Source organism: Pteropus medius, unplaced genomic scaffold, assembly GCF_902729225.1.
Source record: "Pteropus medius unplaced genomic scaffold, Ma_sr-lr_union100, whole genome shotgun sequence".
Taxonomy (NCBI): Eukaryota; Metazoa; Chordata; class Mammalia; order Chiroptera; family Pteropodidae; genus Pteropus; species Pteropus medius.
In genome coordinates this window covers 40016762-40034755 of record NW_024349800.1, presented here as the reverse complement: position 1 = coordinate 40034755, position 17994 = coordinate 40016762, and positions in this window count along the sequence as shown.

The window sequence follows — 17994 nt, the reverse complement described above, 5'->3', positions numbered from 1 at the left end:
GGCATACAATTTAAAACTTATGAATTGTTTATTTCCGGAATTTCTCACTCAATATTTTCAAACGGCAGTTGATCATGAGGAACTGAAACCACGAAAAGTGAAACCGCAGGTAAGGGGGGAACCACTGCAGTGTGGTCACAGAAGCCAGTGTGGCATATGGTACATGGCATATTTTTCAAAGTTACACATTTCAATGTTGGGCAAAATTTCATTGCTGTGCCTGTTTCTTCATTCCTTTTTTCTTTCTTATTTTTTTGAAAGCAAACCCTCTCTCAGTAGCTGAGAAATGCCAATTAAAATACGTCAATACAAGGTAATATTAATTAGTATCCTTTATAAAATAGCTCCGTTTACTTAACAGAGCTGGAGTATACATCAAAGAGTTGTACAATAGAAGGCTGTGAGTATGCTTATTATATAAACATACACACACACACACACATACACACAACATACATGTGGATATGCCAATGTATTGAATGTATGTTCCAAGCGATAGAACAGTGTCCATTATTTCCTTTTTCTTTGGATGCATAACAAAGTGACAAAATTTAATGACTTAACGTAAAGTTATTTTTCATGATTCTATGGGTCAGCTGGACAGTTTATTTGGCATGTGCCAGCTTGTCTGACATTTATGGTCAATGGGAGTCTTAGCTAGGGTGGATGGCTGAGGATGGTCTCACTCATACATCTGTTGTTGGCAGACTGATTAATCTAGGGAATCTCAGCTGTGATGGCTCATTTCTACTCCATTATGATCTCTTGTCCTCCAGCAGGCTGTCCTGGACTTCTTCACATGGTGGTCTCTGGATCCAAAAGAGCAGTAAGAAAGGATAAATTCCGTTTCTAAAGAATGTTTGAAGTCTCTTCTTGCATCACCTTTATCAGTGTGCTATTATCAGAGCAAATCACATGGCCAAGGCTTGATTCACGGGGTAGAGAAAAAGATTCCACCTCTTGATGGTGGAGAGCTGCCAAATATTGTGGAAAATAACTACAATCGACCACAGCTGTGGACTTTGACAACCTATTCATTCTTTTATGGATCCATAATGTTAATCTTACTCTCCTTGTATATAAATATGGACATTTCATGAAAATAACACATTTTTGTTTGTTTCCATTTTGGAAAGAGATTATGCCTTATTTATCTTTGTTGTCTTGGCACAAGGTCCAATATTTGGGACTTGATTGTTACTTTATGAGTATCTGTTGAATAAATTTGTAATAAATGAAGACATATATGAACAAATTAACTGCTTTATTTAACTACAATAAGAGTATAAAAATATGACATATCTCAGGTACTTGATATCAAATTTATAACATTTACCCTACCTTCAAAAGTACCAAATAAGATTATGATAGTCTACCTCAGAAGTCAGCAAACATGTGGCTGGCTGCCTGATTTTATAAAGTTTTATTGGATCTCAGCCACACCCATTCATTTATGCACTCTCTATGACTACATCTATGCTATAATGACAGATGTGAGTAGTTGGTGACAGAGACTAAATGGCCAGCAAAGTAAAATATATTTAATGTTTGACCTTTTAAGACATTTGCTAACCATTGTAGTATTTGAATATTTGAAACCATGAATTAGCATAGCATTTTCATTGTTATATTTAGTAGCATATCGTAATAGATACATATATATACACATATAGGTGTGTGTGTATATATATATATATATATATATATATATATATATATATATAAATACATACATATATATGTATACACACACACATTTACATTGGCTATATCATGGGTTACTAAGCATTGTGCTAAGAGCTTTGTATATTATAAATTCTAATACTTATAATAACTGTGAGTTAGATATTTTTTAAATACTATTTTATAGCTAGTAAATAGTATAGCTGGGAATCTAAATCAGTTTCCAAACCCGTGCTCTTAATCTTTACGCTACATTGATAGCTGGTGTGTAAAGAATAACAATGTGGAGAACAAGATTTATTACATGATTCCTCCCAAAACGATCAAGACCAGATATGTAAGTGACAGGCAGTGTGCCTGCAGCTTTTCATTCCATAGAAGACAACCTCTGGTTATATACTCAAAAGTAGAATCACTGGATAATACAGTTCTTTTAATGTCTTGAGGAGCCTCCATACTGTCTTCCATAGTGGCTATACCAGTTTACATTCCTGCCAATAAGGGTTCCCTTTTCTCCACATCCTAGCCAGCATTTGTTATCTCTTATCTTTCTGATAATAGACATTCTAACAGGTATAAGGTGATATCTCACTGGTAATGGGTATACATTTCCAAAGAAAATGAAATTGTTATCTTGAAGAGATACTTGTACTCCCATGTTTATTGCAGCATCATTTACAATAGCCTAAGTGTCCATTGGTGGATGGGTGGATGAATAGATAATGAAAATATGATGATATGATACACACACATACACATTGAGACACACACACATATAGACACACAATGAAATATTCTTTTGCTTTAAAAAAGAAGGAACTCTGTCACTTGGGACAAGGTGGATGAACCTGAACCTGGAGGGCATTATGCTAAGTGAAATAAGCTAGTCAAAGAAGGACAAATACTGCATGGTATCATTTATATTTGGAATTCAAAAAACAAAAACAAAAACATTGAACTCACAGAAACAGAAAGCAGAACCGTGATTGCCATGGGGTAGGGAAAATATGGAGAGGCTGATGAAGTGTAAAAACTTTCAGTCAAGATGAACAGGTCTGAGGATCTAATGTATAACATGATGACTATAGTTGATAACACGTACCATATAACTGAAATTTGCTAGGTAGAACTTGTGTTCTTACCACCTCCCACCAAAAAAAAGGTAAATATGTGAGGTGATAAATGCGTTAATTAACTCAATGGAGGAAATCCTTCACAATGTATCCATATATTAAATCATCATATACACTTGAAGTATCTTACAATTTTATTGCCAACTAAACCTTAACAAATCTGAAAAAAGGACATCCTCTTCAACTGAGTGGAGATTTCTAAAAACAATACAGATGAAGTGATGAAAACAGAAGTGGACAGTTACCTAAAAAATTAGATCAAGATGTTCAGTGACTCGAGTTAGAGGCATTACATCTTTACAACAAACCAAAACACTGTGATCAACTGCGCTGACCCAAGTTTTAAGCGCCCAACTCTCAGTGTTGACAAATATGTCCCCACAGCCTTTCCTGAATTCTTGGCATTTTGAATGAGGAGGTAAAGATGTCTGGGAGGATTTCTTGTTTGTTAAATAAAATTAATAGATGTGTGAGGACTGATCTTCCCAAGAATTTTTAGCAAACTTTAGGAATTTTTAATAGAAGCCCCCTACCTCAATCTGACCATGTCATTTGAAAAAACGAAAGCTTAATTCTCCTCAAAACAGAAGGAAAAAGAAACGGTAGATAGATTAAATAGATGATTTAAAGGAACAAATAGTGATAAATAAGATAATCAGAGTGTCAAAATGGCACTAAATTATCCATGCAGCCTTATAATATTCCTGCATTAATTTTATAGCTACTTAGAAGTATAGGATACTTGAAAACACATTAAAATGAGATGTTTATAAAGGGAGAAGTTTCCCTTGAGCACAACTGTTTCATTAAAAAAAAAAACAAAAAAATTACTTGATTTAATTGTAGTTTGGGGTAATAAATTATTATATAACATACACCAAACATGACATACATAGTTGTTAAATGAAAATCATGGATTTTTTTATATGCATATATGGCAGGTGAACTTGCCTTTCTCTACCTTGCTTAGTGTAACTTTTTACAATATGAATCCATTGGTTCAAACAAGGTGAAAGACTTCAATACTTTATAAGATGGGCATATTATCTGCTCTATTACTTTTTTAAAATTATAATCCCATTAGTAAATTTAAAAATAATGACATTTATTTAATGTTTATTAGGTGCCGGGCATAGTGTTAAATATTTTAAGTTCAATAACTTATTAAGCTACAAAACAACTCTAAACTGCTTTATAGATAAAGAATAAAAGGTTAAGAGAGAGAAATGTAGCTCATACAGCTATTGGAGGTAAGGAAATTAATCTAGCTCTTTTTGACTCCAAATTTACTTCAGATATATATTTATACCTTTGATTTAAAAGAATATTTTTTCATCCTAAAATCACTCGTTAGATATAGAAAGATTAGTTCCATAACACTAAGCACAAGCCCCATCTTACTTAGTTCTCAGTTGTTCTTTGTATGTTTGTTATGTGTTACTCAACCAGGAGGCAAACTCAGTATCTTTCGATTCCTTATTTCCTTTGTTCCCATTAATCCCCACAAACACTATCTAACCCAAGCACTTAGCATATAGATTGTTTCCAAGATTTAGGATTGACTGTATTTCACGATAGTATATCCTTCTATAATTTTACTTAGAATATTTATTTTACATTTGTTATTATTCCCTTCTAATTGCATTTTTAACTCTTATCTCTTTTTCAATGAGAATCACATAAAATTGATAACACAGATTTTATATTCACATTCTTTCCAGGTAAATGTTAACTATGACAACATATATTACTCTAAATTAATCAACAATTTTTATCCCTATCCCAGTCATCCATCTTTGCTGGATTTACCTTGCCCATCACTGTCCTCACACCCTGCATCATTTACCCAACCATTTATATCCCAATTCATTTCTTTCAATCTTAGTCATTCTCCCACTGCTGTAGTCAGAGTATGAGATTTATTAATTTTTTTCCCTTAATCCTAGAATTAAAAAAAAAAATCTCGAATTTTGAAAATCAGTTACTTCAAATTCTCTTTAGATTTGCTGTCATATCTGAAATTTCTCATCCATTTTCCTTTTCAAAACCAGGTATGTTAAAACCTGGTTTTGTGATGCTTGTGGCTATTGTTTCCGTATTCATTATTAGGAGTTTCTACCTTCCCAGTAGGTTGCTCAGTGAACACTCAAGGTGTGTCACATTTAAAAAATATGCTGCCACACTTTGCAACCTGATGGGATTGAGACTTCTAACACCACTTCCTGGGCTTTGCTAGAGAATGATGTTGTTTATTATGTTCTGATAACAAAAATTCCCACTTATCCTGTTGTTAACAGCTGTTCTGTGAATAGAGCAAAGTGAGTAGAAGGAAATGGCAATTCTTATAAAATCAAGCCCTTTTCTCAGTTCGAGAACAAATTGCACTTGATTTGACAGGCCTCATGAGAGCCAGAATAAATACTGGAATACTGTGTTTGTTTGCTTGAGCCATAGAACTAAATTTAGATTTAAATAGATAGCATACCCTGACACAGGTATGTGCTATCTATTTAAATCTTCTGTGTATGACACAGTCATGTAATTTAGAGAACAACTGTCAAGATGGGAAGTTTGTTTCATTTTACTATTTTTTATAAGTCGCATGTAAAGCTAGGATCCACTACCTAGGTCAACAGCTGAATTTGAATTTTCTGAGGCACTTATCTCAAAATAGTTAAACTTAGGGGGAGTAGATTGGTGACTCAGAGTCTGGACAATGTTAGAACAGTGGTAGAGCATTCTGTTCTGAAGGACAGTCTTTCTTAATATGTGTTATAATAAAACAGTACAGATATTGATATAAAAACCATACTTATCAAAGTTCCAGATGACACAAGATTTCAGGATATGTTGTATTTGGCAGATCTACACAGCTTGGAGGTTTAATTATGTTGCATAACTCTACGTACACCTATCAGGTTGACAATCTGATAGCATATCTTCTGCCAGTTTAACAAAGACATATTAGCAATACTTGATTAACATACTTTAATATACTACATTATAAGTATAAACTTTAGATATTATTTCAGGAAAACAGATAGAATAGAAAAATAAAGGGTTACAATTAATATTACATCCAATATTCTAGGATGATTCTAACTCTAAAATAAAAGATGACTTATTTTTGAGAACTTAACTAGGTATTGCATTTTACCCCTATGTCATTTAATACAAAGGCACAAATAATCTTAGAATTGGTAACACTATCTATGGCTGTGTTGGTTTGTACACTTGAAGTATTCCTAAGGATTCATGGAATTGAATTTTTCTAGTGCTCCAGCATATGTTAGTATTTTTCTCTTGCATAAGTAAAGTTAAAAAGTCATAAATTATTCTTGCTCAAACTTCTTAAGTCTAACTAAAATAAAAATACTTCTAGTAGGCTAATAGCATTTATTAAATTGAATTAGGTATAATGAGTTAATTCAGCAATGATCTTAACACTATTCATTAAAAAAATAAAGCAACTAGAATTTCAGAAAGTTACTATGTGCCAGATAATATACTAGATATTATATAAAAATTATTTCTAAGCCTTTTAATCTCTCCCTCTTTTAGAATTATTATCTTTATTTAGCTATGTAGGGACTGAAAAGTAAAGACGTAGATTGACTTAACCAAAGTTATGCAGCTAACTATGTAACTGCTATAGTCAAAATCCACCTCTTTTCTACTATAAACATTCAATGAGGACTTGCCATTCAAAAGAGTTGTAGATACTACCAGGAATCAAATACACCCTTGAATATTTATATGGTAGGAGGAATAATAGGACAAAACAGAAAGCTATGTTCCGGGAAAGAATGTGGTACTGTTTGAAAGTGAAATATAATCAAGTGACCCTGAGATTGAAAAGAAGCAGGTGTAGTCCTTATCCTTGGAAGAACTCTTGGGACAGTACAACTCTAGGACTGTTCTCCATAGGTCATGAATGTATCAAAGGGTGGGTAAAGACTGATATTCTGTTGTTGAAAAAGTTTGTTCACCATGAACTACTTCAGAAATTGCCTTCCTGGGCCTCCCAGCACTTATGATTGCTCACTGGGCATGTGTTAATCATCAATAAAATCTCACAAAGAAAAGTCACAGGTGATGTTGGGGTAGCTCAGTATGAAAAAACAAACTGAGGAACAATGAATACATGGAAATGATCTATAAATAAGAGCCTCCAGAAAGCTTTTGTTTTTATAGTTTTTTAAATCTGACTACAATAGATCTCAAAGAAGAACCCAAAGAGTTGGTACTTTTGAGCCGAGAAGTTCTGTGGCAAGACCTCCCTCTTCCATTGCAAAAACTGATGTGTGTTCATTAGTTTTTTTTTTTTTTTTAATTAGAATTATGTATAAGAGCTCAGGTTGAAATAAAATAAAAAATTTGTCTAAAAAAAATACATATTTAAAGTGTTTAACTGTTCCAAGACTTTTCCATTTGGGGTTTTATAAAGTTCCCTCAACTAATATTAACTAGAAATGGATGACTAGAGTAGTTCACAATGATTGCTGTCCAAGGGTCTCAGTAATCAACAGATAAATGTCTGACAATTCTCTGTCCCTTGGGGCTTCTACTGGCATCATTCTGAGCCACCTGCTGGGTATGATCTGTCATCACAATGCATTGCTTTTTGTTAGACCCATTTCCAGAAGTCTGTTTTTTATAAATCCCCTTGGAGAAGGGCACTCTTTCAAAGTGAAGCACATCAGATTTAAGGTTTTTTCCAAGTCTCAGGAAACTAAGGCAGACTTCATTCTGACATCAAGGTACACACATTGTTAATTGAATTCTATTCCAACAGACCAGTCTTCTTATTGATATAAATTAGAATCACAAGAATTTAAAGCCTGTGATAACTCCAAAATAATTTATTATTCTCTAAAAATTAAGCTTTTGATAGATGCATATTCTGTAGGAAAGGAGAAAAAAATCATTCTATTTTCCCCATCAATCTCTTCATATAATGCATTTAAAATACAATGCACTATATATAAAGAAATGGAAAGGGAGAGTTCTGAAAAAATAGTTTAATGAATAGCCTTTTTTTGTTGTTTGTACACACATTAGCAAAATAATATAAAGGAATTATTTTTCCCTCCATTCTCAAGAGAAAAAATGTCCTGGATCTGGTTTTTACAATGGAATAAAAGATTTGAAGAATTCTTGAAAACCTGGGTCTGTGAAAGATACACTGTCCAAAAGGGCAAGGGAATTGAACAATGGTTCTGACAGATCAAAAAGGGAGTACTAAGATTGGCAAAGGAATTCATATCATCAGCTCACAAGTACTAGTGAAGATAAGATTGAAATACAGGCTTGGGTGTTGGCATGAGGGTTTCTTTGGCCTACTCTATGGGCAGAGATGAGTGACTCTGTAGAGATCATCTCTGCATTCCACCTGGGGCAACACTCCCCCATAAATGGCAGAGGAATAGAATTTAGTTCTGGACTTGTGAAGTTTTACAGAACAAACCCACAAGTTGGTAAGAGCAGTCTGTTCTTGAGTTAGGCTCAACATTTCTGAAGCTACTTTATAGTGCTCTGAGCTTATAACACAGGTCTTGATCTCCAGTGAATAGTTTTCCATATGTTAACAAAGAAGCTCATGATCATCAGCACTTTTGTCAAATGATATCATCTGGGTGGATTGTGGTTCTTCTTGAACAAGACTATTTGGTCCTTTCTGGGCTTGTTGAAAGCTAATTTCTCAAGGTTCAAAAGTCCCTTCTTCATCCAACTTGTATCTTCCATCTTACCCTCCATTTGTTGGTAATAAATGGGGTCCTACAGATCTAATAGATGTGTCATGGATGAAAGCTTTTTACTTCAACACTGCGTTGTAGGGCTAATAAATGATTGGAAAATGATGAGAAGACCATGATAATCCTTTATTTTATCGGCTCTTTGCCCGATCCCATGTATTCTTTATCATCTGAATCACGGTTATCCTTATGGGTGATTTTAAAAAAGAACTATTTTAAAGGACTACCACTTAGCATTAAAGAATATAGAGTATTTAACAAAGCTTCTGTTATTAGCTATACATTTAAATAGCTATGTTAATAAATATTACAACTAAAGATCTTAAGTAAATAAATCATGTTTAATATCAATTTTGGTTGCATTAAGAGTATTTATTTTTACTGGCATTAATAAACAATAAAAGTATGGTTTTCAGGACTGAATTTTTTTATCTTGATGTATGAAATCACTCAAAATGTTAAACTGATATTAATATGGTTAAGAAAAAAACTGAGTGATATGTAGTTCTTATTACAATTCTCACATTACCTATGGCTGGAATAATTTAAATGTTTGTCAAAAATTAACATGCATTGTGCAACTATATCTTACAGTGTTAAACAGTTCTGTATATTCATTGTAACTGTGGTTACATAAATCTAAACATGCAATAAAATTGCATAAAAGTGCACACACATGCACGTGTGCACGCACACGCGCACACACACACACACACACACACACACACACGAGTGCATGTAAAAGTGGTGGAATCTGAATAAGTTCTGTGGATTATGCCAAAGTCATTTTTTGGTTTCAGTACTGTCCTATAGTCATGAAACTTGTCGATATTGGAAAGAATTGGGTGAAGGGTACAAGATCCTGCCTGTATATTTTTTGAAACTTCCGATGAATCTGTAATTATTGCAAAGTAAAATAAAAAAAAGGAGAAAAAATAATAAGAATGCAGTAAGCCAGAGACTGGAAATTATGCCTAATACATATTTCTGACAAGCAACTTGTATCTAGAATATTTAAAGAATGTAATAATAAAAAGGTAGCTCTTCTTGCTAAAGAAAAAAGTACTTATAGTTTTAAAGAGAAATTTTATTTAAAAAAAAACATTTGCAAGAACAATTACCATATAAAAAGATGATCAAAATCATTAGTCACTAGGGTATATCAAAATAAAACCACACTGAGCTAACATTACACACTCTCCAAAAAAGCCAAAATTAAAAAACTGATAATGCTAAGTGTTGGCAAAAATAAGGAGCTACTCGATCTCTCATATTTACTAACGGGAATATAAAATAATATAAACCACTTTGGGAAATTGGGCCTTTCTAATAAACTTAAATATGCAACTGACCTATGACCCATCAATCCTATTCTTACATAAATACCTTACCAGAATTAAGTTAAAAAAATGTGTTTATACAAAGACTTGTTACAGAATACCCAAAACTGCTCTATCCAGAACAATCAAAACTGTAAATAGCCAAATGTTCATAAGCAGGAGAATGAGTAGACAAACTATGCTAAAGGAAACAACAGAATATTACTACTTACATATGCAATAACACGATTGAGTCTCAAAATAATATGCTGAATGAAGAAGCCAAAAACGATAGAGTGCACATTGTATGATTCCATTTATACGATGTTTGAGAATATACAAAACTATTATATGATGATAAAAATTTTAAAAATATATTGGGTTGGGGCGGAGGTTCTGGAATAAATAGGAAGAGTCACAGAAGAAGTTTCTGGTGTTATGTAAATGTTTTTTTAAAACTTCAGAATTAAATAATATAATTAAAGGGAATAAACTGAACAAGCTGTCAGTAAAATATTAAAGGAATAATTTAAAAGACTGAAATTGTTCTGGAAGTTTCATGAAAAGACATCTGCACAGGAAATTATAAATCATTGTGAAGCAAAAACAAGGAAAACATTTTTCAAAAATTAAAATTATAAACCATGCTTATGACTTGGAAAATTCACTAGGGTAATAATATCAATTCCCTCAAATTGATCTATAGATCTACTAAAGCCCAATCAGAATTATAGGAGCCTTCTTTTGCAGAAGTTAATAACAAATCTAAGGACATACAAATATAAACTTTCAGATAGACAAGTAGAACAGAGTGGAGACTAGAAAGAGACCTATACATAAATGACCACCCGATTAATGGCAGTGGTGCTATTATACCACACAGTGAGGAAAATAAGGATCCTTTTAATAAAAAGATGCTGACTCAATTGAATATTCATATTGGAGGAAAAATCTTGATCCCTACCACATGTCATTCAAGAAATTCTCCAATGGACTAAAGAGTTGGATAGGGCAAGACAAACTTAGTTTGCCTTTCTTTATGTTCTTCCAATCTGTCTCTGTTTCCACAGATTTCAGTATGTTCCTAAGTGGTTCTATATCTCAGCTACAAATCTATTCTTGTCTGTAACACTTCTCTTTTTGTTTCTCTGTCATTTTGCTGGTTATTGGCTCCACCTAAAGGATTTAGATTTCTCTTACTAGTGTCTCTTACTCTGTATTTGACTTAGAATTCATATTATTGGCCTTTCGCAAGCACCCCTTATTAGCAATAGATACATTTTGAAAAATAGAATGAATACAAGACATTTTCTTTGGCTACACCTAACCTATGAAAGCAGACCAGAATGTAAAACTTGAACTAAACAGTAATTATGTAACATTATGATTAAGATAATACTCAGTAAATTTATATAAGAGCCATAAGGAAATAAAAGTAAATACTCAGACATCCAACAATGTAGAGAAAGCAGTTAATTTCTATTGTCATAGAATTTTAAGATATAAAGAAATTGATAATACATAATAAAATAACAAAATACTGGAATTTGTTTTTTAAGGTATAAATGCTATAATTTTTTAAAGCTAGAACTGTTTGGAAAGCTTTCTTATGAAGGAGGGATTTAAACTAATCTTCTAAGATTGAATGGGATTTGGAGATGTGAAATACAGGATAAACGAAAATAAGAAAACAACATTAGTAAAGCCTTTGGAGATTGAGTTTACTTGTGATGTTTTCATGTCTATTGCAAATTCTTCTAATATTTCTAATATTTTTATAAGTATCACTTTTATATGTTACCTTGACATAGTTTTATATCAGATTTAGAGAAATTATGGTGATTATTTATGATCTTCTTTTTAAATACTAATGCCAGCAGATCAAATTCACAATAAAGATCATTTTTCAGATAGCAAAACTCATACTTCAAAGAAGGTTCTGCCTATTCTAAACCTCCTTCCCCCCATTCTTTTTGACAGTTATTTCTACAACTTGAATTCTGTTCAATACTTTCTATCTTCTGGCTTAGGTGTCCTTTGGTTCATTAGACTGAAAAAGAGAGTTAAACATAAGAAGGAGAAATCAAGTTTCCAACAAGTGAAATAATAGAGACTAGATTTACCATCCCACTTGAAACAATCAGAAAAAAATATATGTGGAAATTGGTTTGAAAGCACCACACATCAGACAACAAAGGACACTGATCCCAGAGAAATGGTAAACAAACAAGGTGAACCCCATGATTGCCACATGTTGATGTCTTAATGCCTTGGAAATGACAGTTTGAGGGGACTAAGGTGGCAAAAGTTCTCAGGACTTTTCAGAAACACCTGAAGATCTGCAGAAGGTCTTCAGGTGAAAATCTTCAGGTCATCCTCTATCAAGTTCTCTCCTCCCTAGTACTCTGTCCTGAGAACTTTAGTCATTGTCTCAACCACAAAATATCATAGAGCAATTGCTACCTACACAAAACATGCAACAAAAATGAAAAAGGTAATTTTTTAAAAAAGATGTTAATTAATGTTCTTCTTGATTTGCTGCTAGAAGTATGTTTAGTTAAAATTCATTAAGCTGTACCCTTTTGATGTGTATATTTTCTGCATGTATATTTATTTCAATAAAAAGCTTTTAAAAAGTAGACATCATTTTATAATAACTAAAAGAAAAAATTTAAAAGTACTTGGGAAGATTCTAACTAAAGGTATGCAAAATCTATACAGAAAAAAGAAATGAAACCTTACTAAAATTTTAGAAAGAAAAATAAATGAAAGAGATCCTGTGCTCATCAATAAGATTATAGTTATAAAAATAGCAATACTCCCTAAATGCTATAAAGTCAATGATATTGTAATAAAAGTTTATATATATACCAAAATTTTCATGAAATATGACTTAGAACTTTCATTTCAAATCTATATGGAAAGGTAGAAAGCCAGGAAACTTCAAGATATTTCTGAAAAAAAAGAATAAAGAAGAAGGAGATTGCCATATCGGATATTAGCACTCATTAAAAAACTCCAGAAGTGAAGAAGGCTGTTTGGTATATTTGGAATTTTCGGGGGACACAAAACATTTGGGATTTGGAGAGAACAGGGTTATAGGATCAGAGAGCAGTACATATTTACTCTTTTATTTTCCAGCCCTAGGGTTCATCAGTGAGGTCACAGTGTTCATTATATCATTAGAATAAATAAGGCAAGAAATCCATGCATCAAGTAATTATGGTAATTTATCATAAATTTGGGATTATGATCTAAATGATTATTTTCATCTAAGAGTCAACAGAAGAAAGGAAAAAGAGGGTAATAAATAATGAAGACTTTCAGAGGCTGTTGAAATGAAAATGATAAGCAGGAAATAAAAATTAGTAACATTTTGTAAGTAAAATCTATTTGAATTTTGAAATAGAGGTCGAAATTAGAGACCTTTTTCAGTGTACTTAGGAGAGTGTAAAATGAATAATGCAATCATGTTGATTTAAGGTATTATCAATACCTGACAGGTAGAGAATAAACTAATACCTGACAGGTATTGATAATAAAAGACAATTTTAAATTCAAGCCTGAAATTTCTAAGGAGAACAAGGCTGGTGATTCAGATATGGGAACTGTCTGCATACTAATTAACAGGCAAGATGACCTAAGGAGAGAATAAACTAATTTTACTCAGAAAAAGAACTACATTTCTAACAATCATGGCTGTCAGATACTGACATGCACAGCCTTGAAAGGAACTAAGCTTTCAGTTGGTTGATGTATTAAGAGTATTCTGACAGGCACATTTTAGGAAATCACTAGATCGAGTCATATATTAATCAATTTATAAATCTAAAGGTCAATGCTAAGATTACATGGCTTATGATTTTTCCTACTTATACTTATGTTGCCCTAAGTCATACCACATTACATTTATAGGTAAATGTGCAAACTGTATTATTATTTTTCATAAGTAAATAAAAGTTTCCATATAAATTATATTGTTTGCCAGGGGATTAAATATCTTTTTGTTTGAGAAGGTCACTCGCCTCATTGGGCATAAGTTATTTTTATAGTGTTAATATATTTGGCTTATACCATGTAATGAAATTGAAGGGCCAAAATTAAGTCAAGCTAAGGCTTTAATTCATACACATAGCAAAATTTTGACCTAATATTTACTTAGCTGTATACTGCAAGTAGAGATAATTTGATATACGAATAAATAAATTTATTATAAAAAATATACACTTAAAAGTGAACATTTGATATTTCTCCAAGGAATAGTTTTACCTTTGATGAGGAATGTGACACAGTTATGAATGGTAATTTTTAAGGCTCCAATACGTGCTGTTGTTTCAGATATTGTTCTTCACGTCCTTCCTTCTTTCTTCTCATCTTTCCTCTAATTGCCTTTTCTTTCTTCTTGCTTCTTCTTGCTTTACTTCTTCTTCTAACCTTTTTTTTCCTTTTCATAAGGAGGTATAACTTTTTTGAAGTAGCATAAAAATGAAGATACATTTTCCAGGATCTTCATTGCGATTTTTATGTTTATAATAAAAAAATTAAACGAGATGCCATTTATTTATAATTCTAAAATTTTTATGCCTATATTTCCTTTACAAAATAATGCACTCTTTTTAAAAATTAAATTCACTTAAACTAAAAAAGAAACAAGCAAAAACAATTCACCTGTTTCTCACAACCTGCAACCCTTGCCTCTAGGGGCAAACACCAATCTGTTCTCTAGAACAGATTGTATACACACATGAGAGATATAAGAGAGATCATATAATATTTGTCTTTTTTTTGTTTGACTTATTTCACTTAGAATAATGATCTCGAGGTCTATCTATGTTGTCACGAATGCTAAGATTTCACTTTTTAATGGCTAATACTATATATATATATATATATATATATATAGTATTTCTAATAGAAAAACTAATACTATATATAACCTTATATATATATATAGTATTTCTAATAACTAATACTATATATATATATATATATAGTATTTCTTTATCAATTTTTCCACCAATGGACACTTAGGTTGTTTCCACATATTGTAACAATGTTGCTATGAATGTGGGGGTGCATATATCTTTTCAAATTATTGCTTTCATTTTCTTCTCATAAATACCCAGAAGTAGAACTGCTGGATCATATAGTAGTTCTATTCTTAAATTTTTGAGAAATCTCCTTACTGCTTTCCAAAGTAGCTACACCGATTTACATTCCCACCAACAATGCAAAAGAGATCCCTTTTTACCAGTTCTTCGATAACACTTGTTAATTCTTAATATATCCCAGCTATTGGATTTAGTACATGGGGATTTAAAAATAACTATAATTACTGTATATCAAGAAAATATAGACAAATGTATGAAAAAGATAATGTCAACAGAAAATTGAAATCTATAAAAAAGAATCCAATGGGAATTCTAAAACTAGAAATTAAATTACCTAAAGTTAATAACATATTTAATAGGTTTACTATAGTGAATACAGAATATTTAAAATACTTAACTTGCAGATAGGTCAATAGAAAATTATCAAACTGAGGTACAAAGGGGAAAAAAAGAATGAAAAGTATAGAACATAAGAAATATGTGGATCAAATGGTCAAACATACATGTAATTAAAGTCCCAGAAAGAAAAAAAAAAGAGAGATATAGATGAGTCGAAGTAGTATTTTAAAATATAAGGGCAAAGATTTTTCTAAAAATGAGAAAAAATTTAAACCCACAGATTTGCTATGATCCATATACCGTAAGCAGGATAAACACATTAAAAAAAAGGAAAAAAAAAACATGAGAGGGTCATAATAGTAAAAATGTCACTGGCTGACACGCCAGGTGTGGGCCCTGGGTGCCCGCGGCTCACGAAAGGCTGGCGGTGCACAGCCTGGACTCCATGTGGTGGGGCCCCGCAGCCCGCAGGCGCCCCGCCTCGCAGGAGCACAGGGCGGGGACGTAGCCCCTGCCCAGCTACTTCCACAGCTACCCCAGTGGCCGCTGGGCGGCGGCCCAGATGATGTCCTCGCAGAGCACACGGATCTCCTCGTGGACGTCCTCGATGCTTCTGGAGGCGTTGACCACCTATTTTCTATTTCTAAAGCAAATATAAAATCTTAAAAGTAGCCAAAGAAAAGGCACATTAACTTCAAGGAAAAATAATAATAAATTTATGTTTTATTTCTTAACCAAAACTATGGAACCCAAGACAATGGAATGGCACATTTACTGTGCTGATAAAAGGGTTAAATAAACTGTGAAATACAGATAATTTAAAGGCTTTAAATGCATCTGTTTATAGTGAAATGTATATCTTTACATGTATACATATATTTTTAAAAAAACGCTTGAAGACCACTAATCTATTCTTACTTTATGAGAAGCTAAAAAAGTTGAACAAGAAATTAAACCCATCTTAAGTAGAAAGAAAATGTAATGATATAGATAAGAGCAAAATATCAGTAAAACAAAATGCATACTCAGAATAAAAAAAATCAACAAACATAAAATGAGTACTCTAAAACCAGTGTCCAGAATTGAAAGAGAGACGTCTCTATAATTTGGCACTGTGCAATACAACTTTCTGTGAAGATAAATTCTGTTCAACATCTGTTATGTCCTATAGGATTGCCACTAGTCACATGTGGCTACTGAACACTTTATATATGGTTAGTAGGACTGAGAAAGCAATATCCTCTATTTTTACTTTATATTTATTAATCCATATTTATGAATAAATTTATATCAATACATTTGACAAACTTTTAAAAATATTTAATAAACTTATTTTAGAATAGTTTTAAATTTAGGGAAAAGTTACAAAGATAGTACAGATTTCCTATACACTCCCCATCCTGTTTCTCCTATTCCTGGACTAGCACGATAGGTTAGTATGTAAAATTTGTCAAAACTATTAACTGATACTGATACATTACTCTTAGCCTTATTAAATATATACCTTATTTAGATTCCTTAGTTTTTACCTAATGTCCTTCTTCTGTTCCAGAATTCCATCCAGGACATCACATTGCATTTAGTTATATCTCCTTAGACTCCTTGACTGTAATAGTTCCTCAAATTTTCCTTGTTTTTGATGACCCTAACATTCTTGAGGAGAACTAGTCAGGTATTATGTAGAATGTTTTGGGGTTTGTTTGATGTTTTTCTAATGGTTAGACAAGGTTTATGAGTTTTGCAGAGTCAGACCCAAAGGTAAAGCCATCATACCAAGGGTACATTCTATCAACATGACTTGTCACTGTTGATGTTAAACTTCATCTCCTCGTTGAGATAGTGTTTGTCTGGTTCCTCTACTGTAATATTAGAGATCTGTTCTTAAGGCACAAAATATTACATAGCCAGTCTAGATCCACAGACAATTCATCAATGATAACTGAGATGTCCCCATCTACATTGGTGTGAGCTATAATTTACAGCTGAATTCCACTGCATCCATTTTAACTGATTTTCTTATAATAATGCAACATTAATTCTCAGGGAAAATGTGGGCAATAAGGCCGATCATTAAGTCTGAAAATTATAGCTGTTCTTTAAAACAATCTTATTATTTAGTCTTGAACTCTCAACTGCCACTGCATTTCCATTGTAAAGTGGAACACAGACACGGACACACACACACACACACACACACACACACCAGTGAAATGTAAAAAACAGAAATTTGAGAGTTTTAGGAAAAACCTTGTTGTAAAATTATATCTCAGCCAAAGAAAAAGTTGGTTATAGTAAATATAGTTGACTCATGAAAATATAAAGATATTTTAAGTAATCAGATGAAATAGGAAAGCTTAATATGCTCTCTCAAAGCATTCTCATTAGAGAATGTTTAAATACTACTTCATGTTAGCTTATCATTTTCTAGAAGGAAAGAGAACTTAGCAAACCTCATACTATGTGGGTTTTCAAAATTTTCCCTGCTTTATATTCATAAATCTGCTACTCAAATGCTTTATACCTAAATAGGGCAAAAGAAATGTTTGGATTGTATAGAGAGACCCCATAAAGAAGAAAATAGGTACAATTACTATCTCAAAGATGACCTTAAAAAAAAAACAAACAAAACACCAGACTATATTTTGGTGTCTCA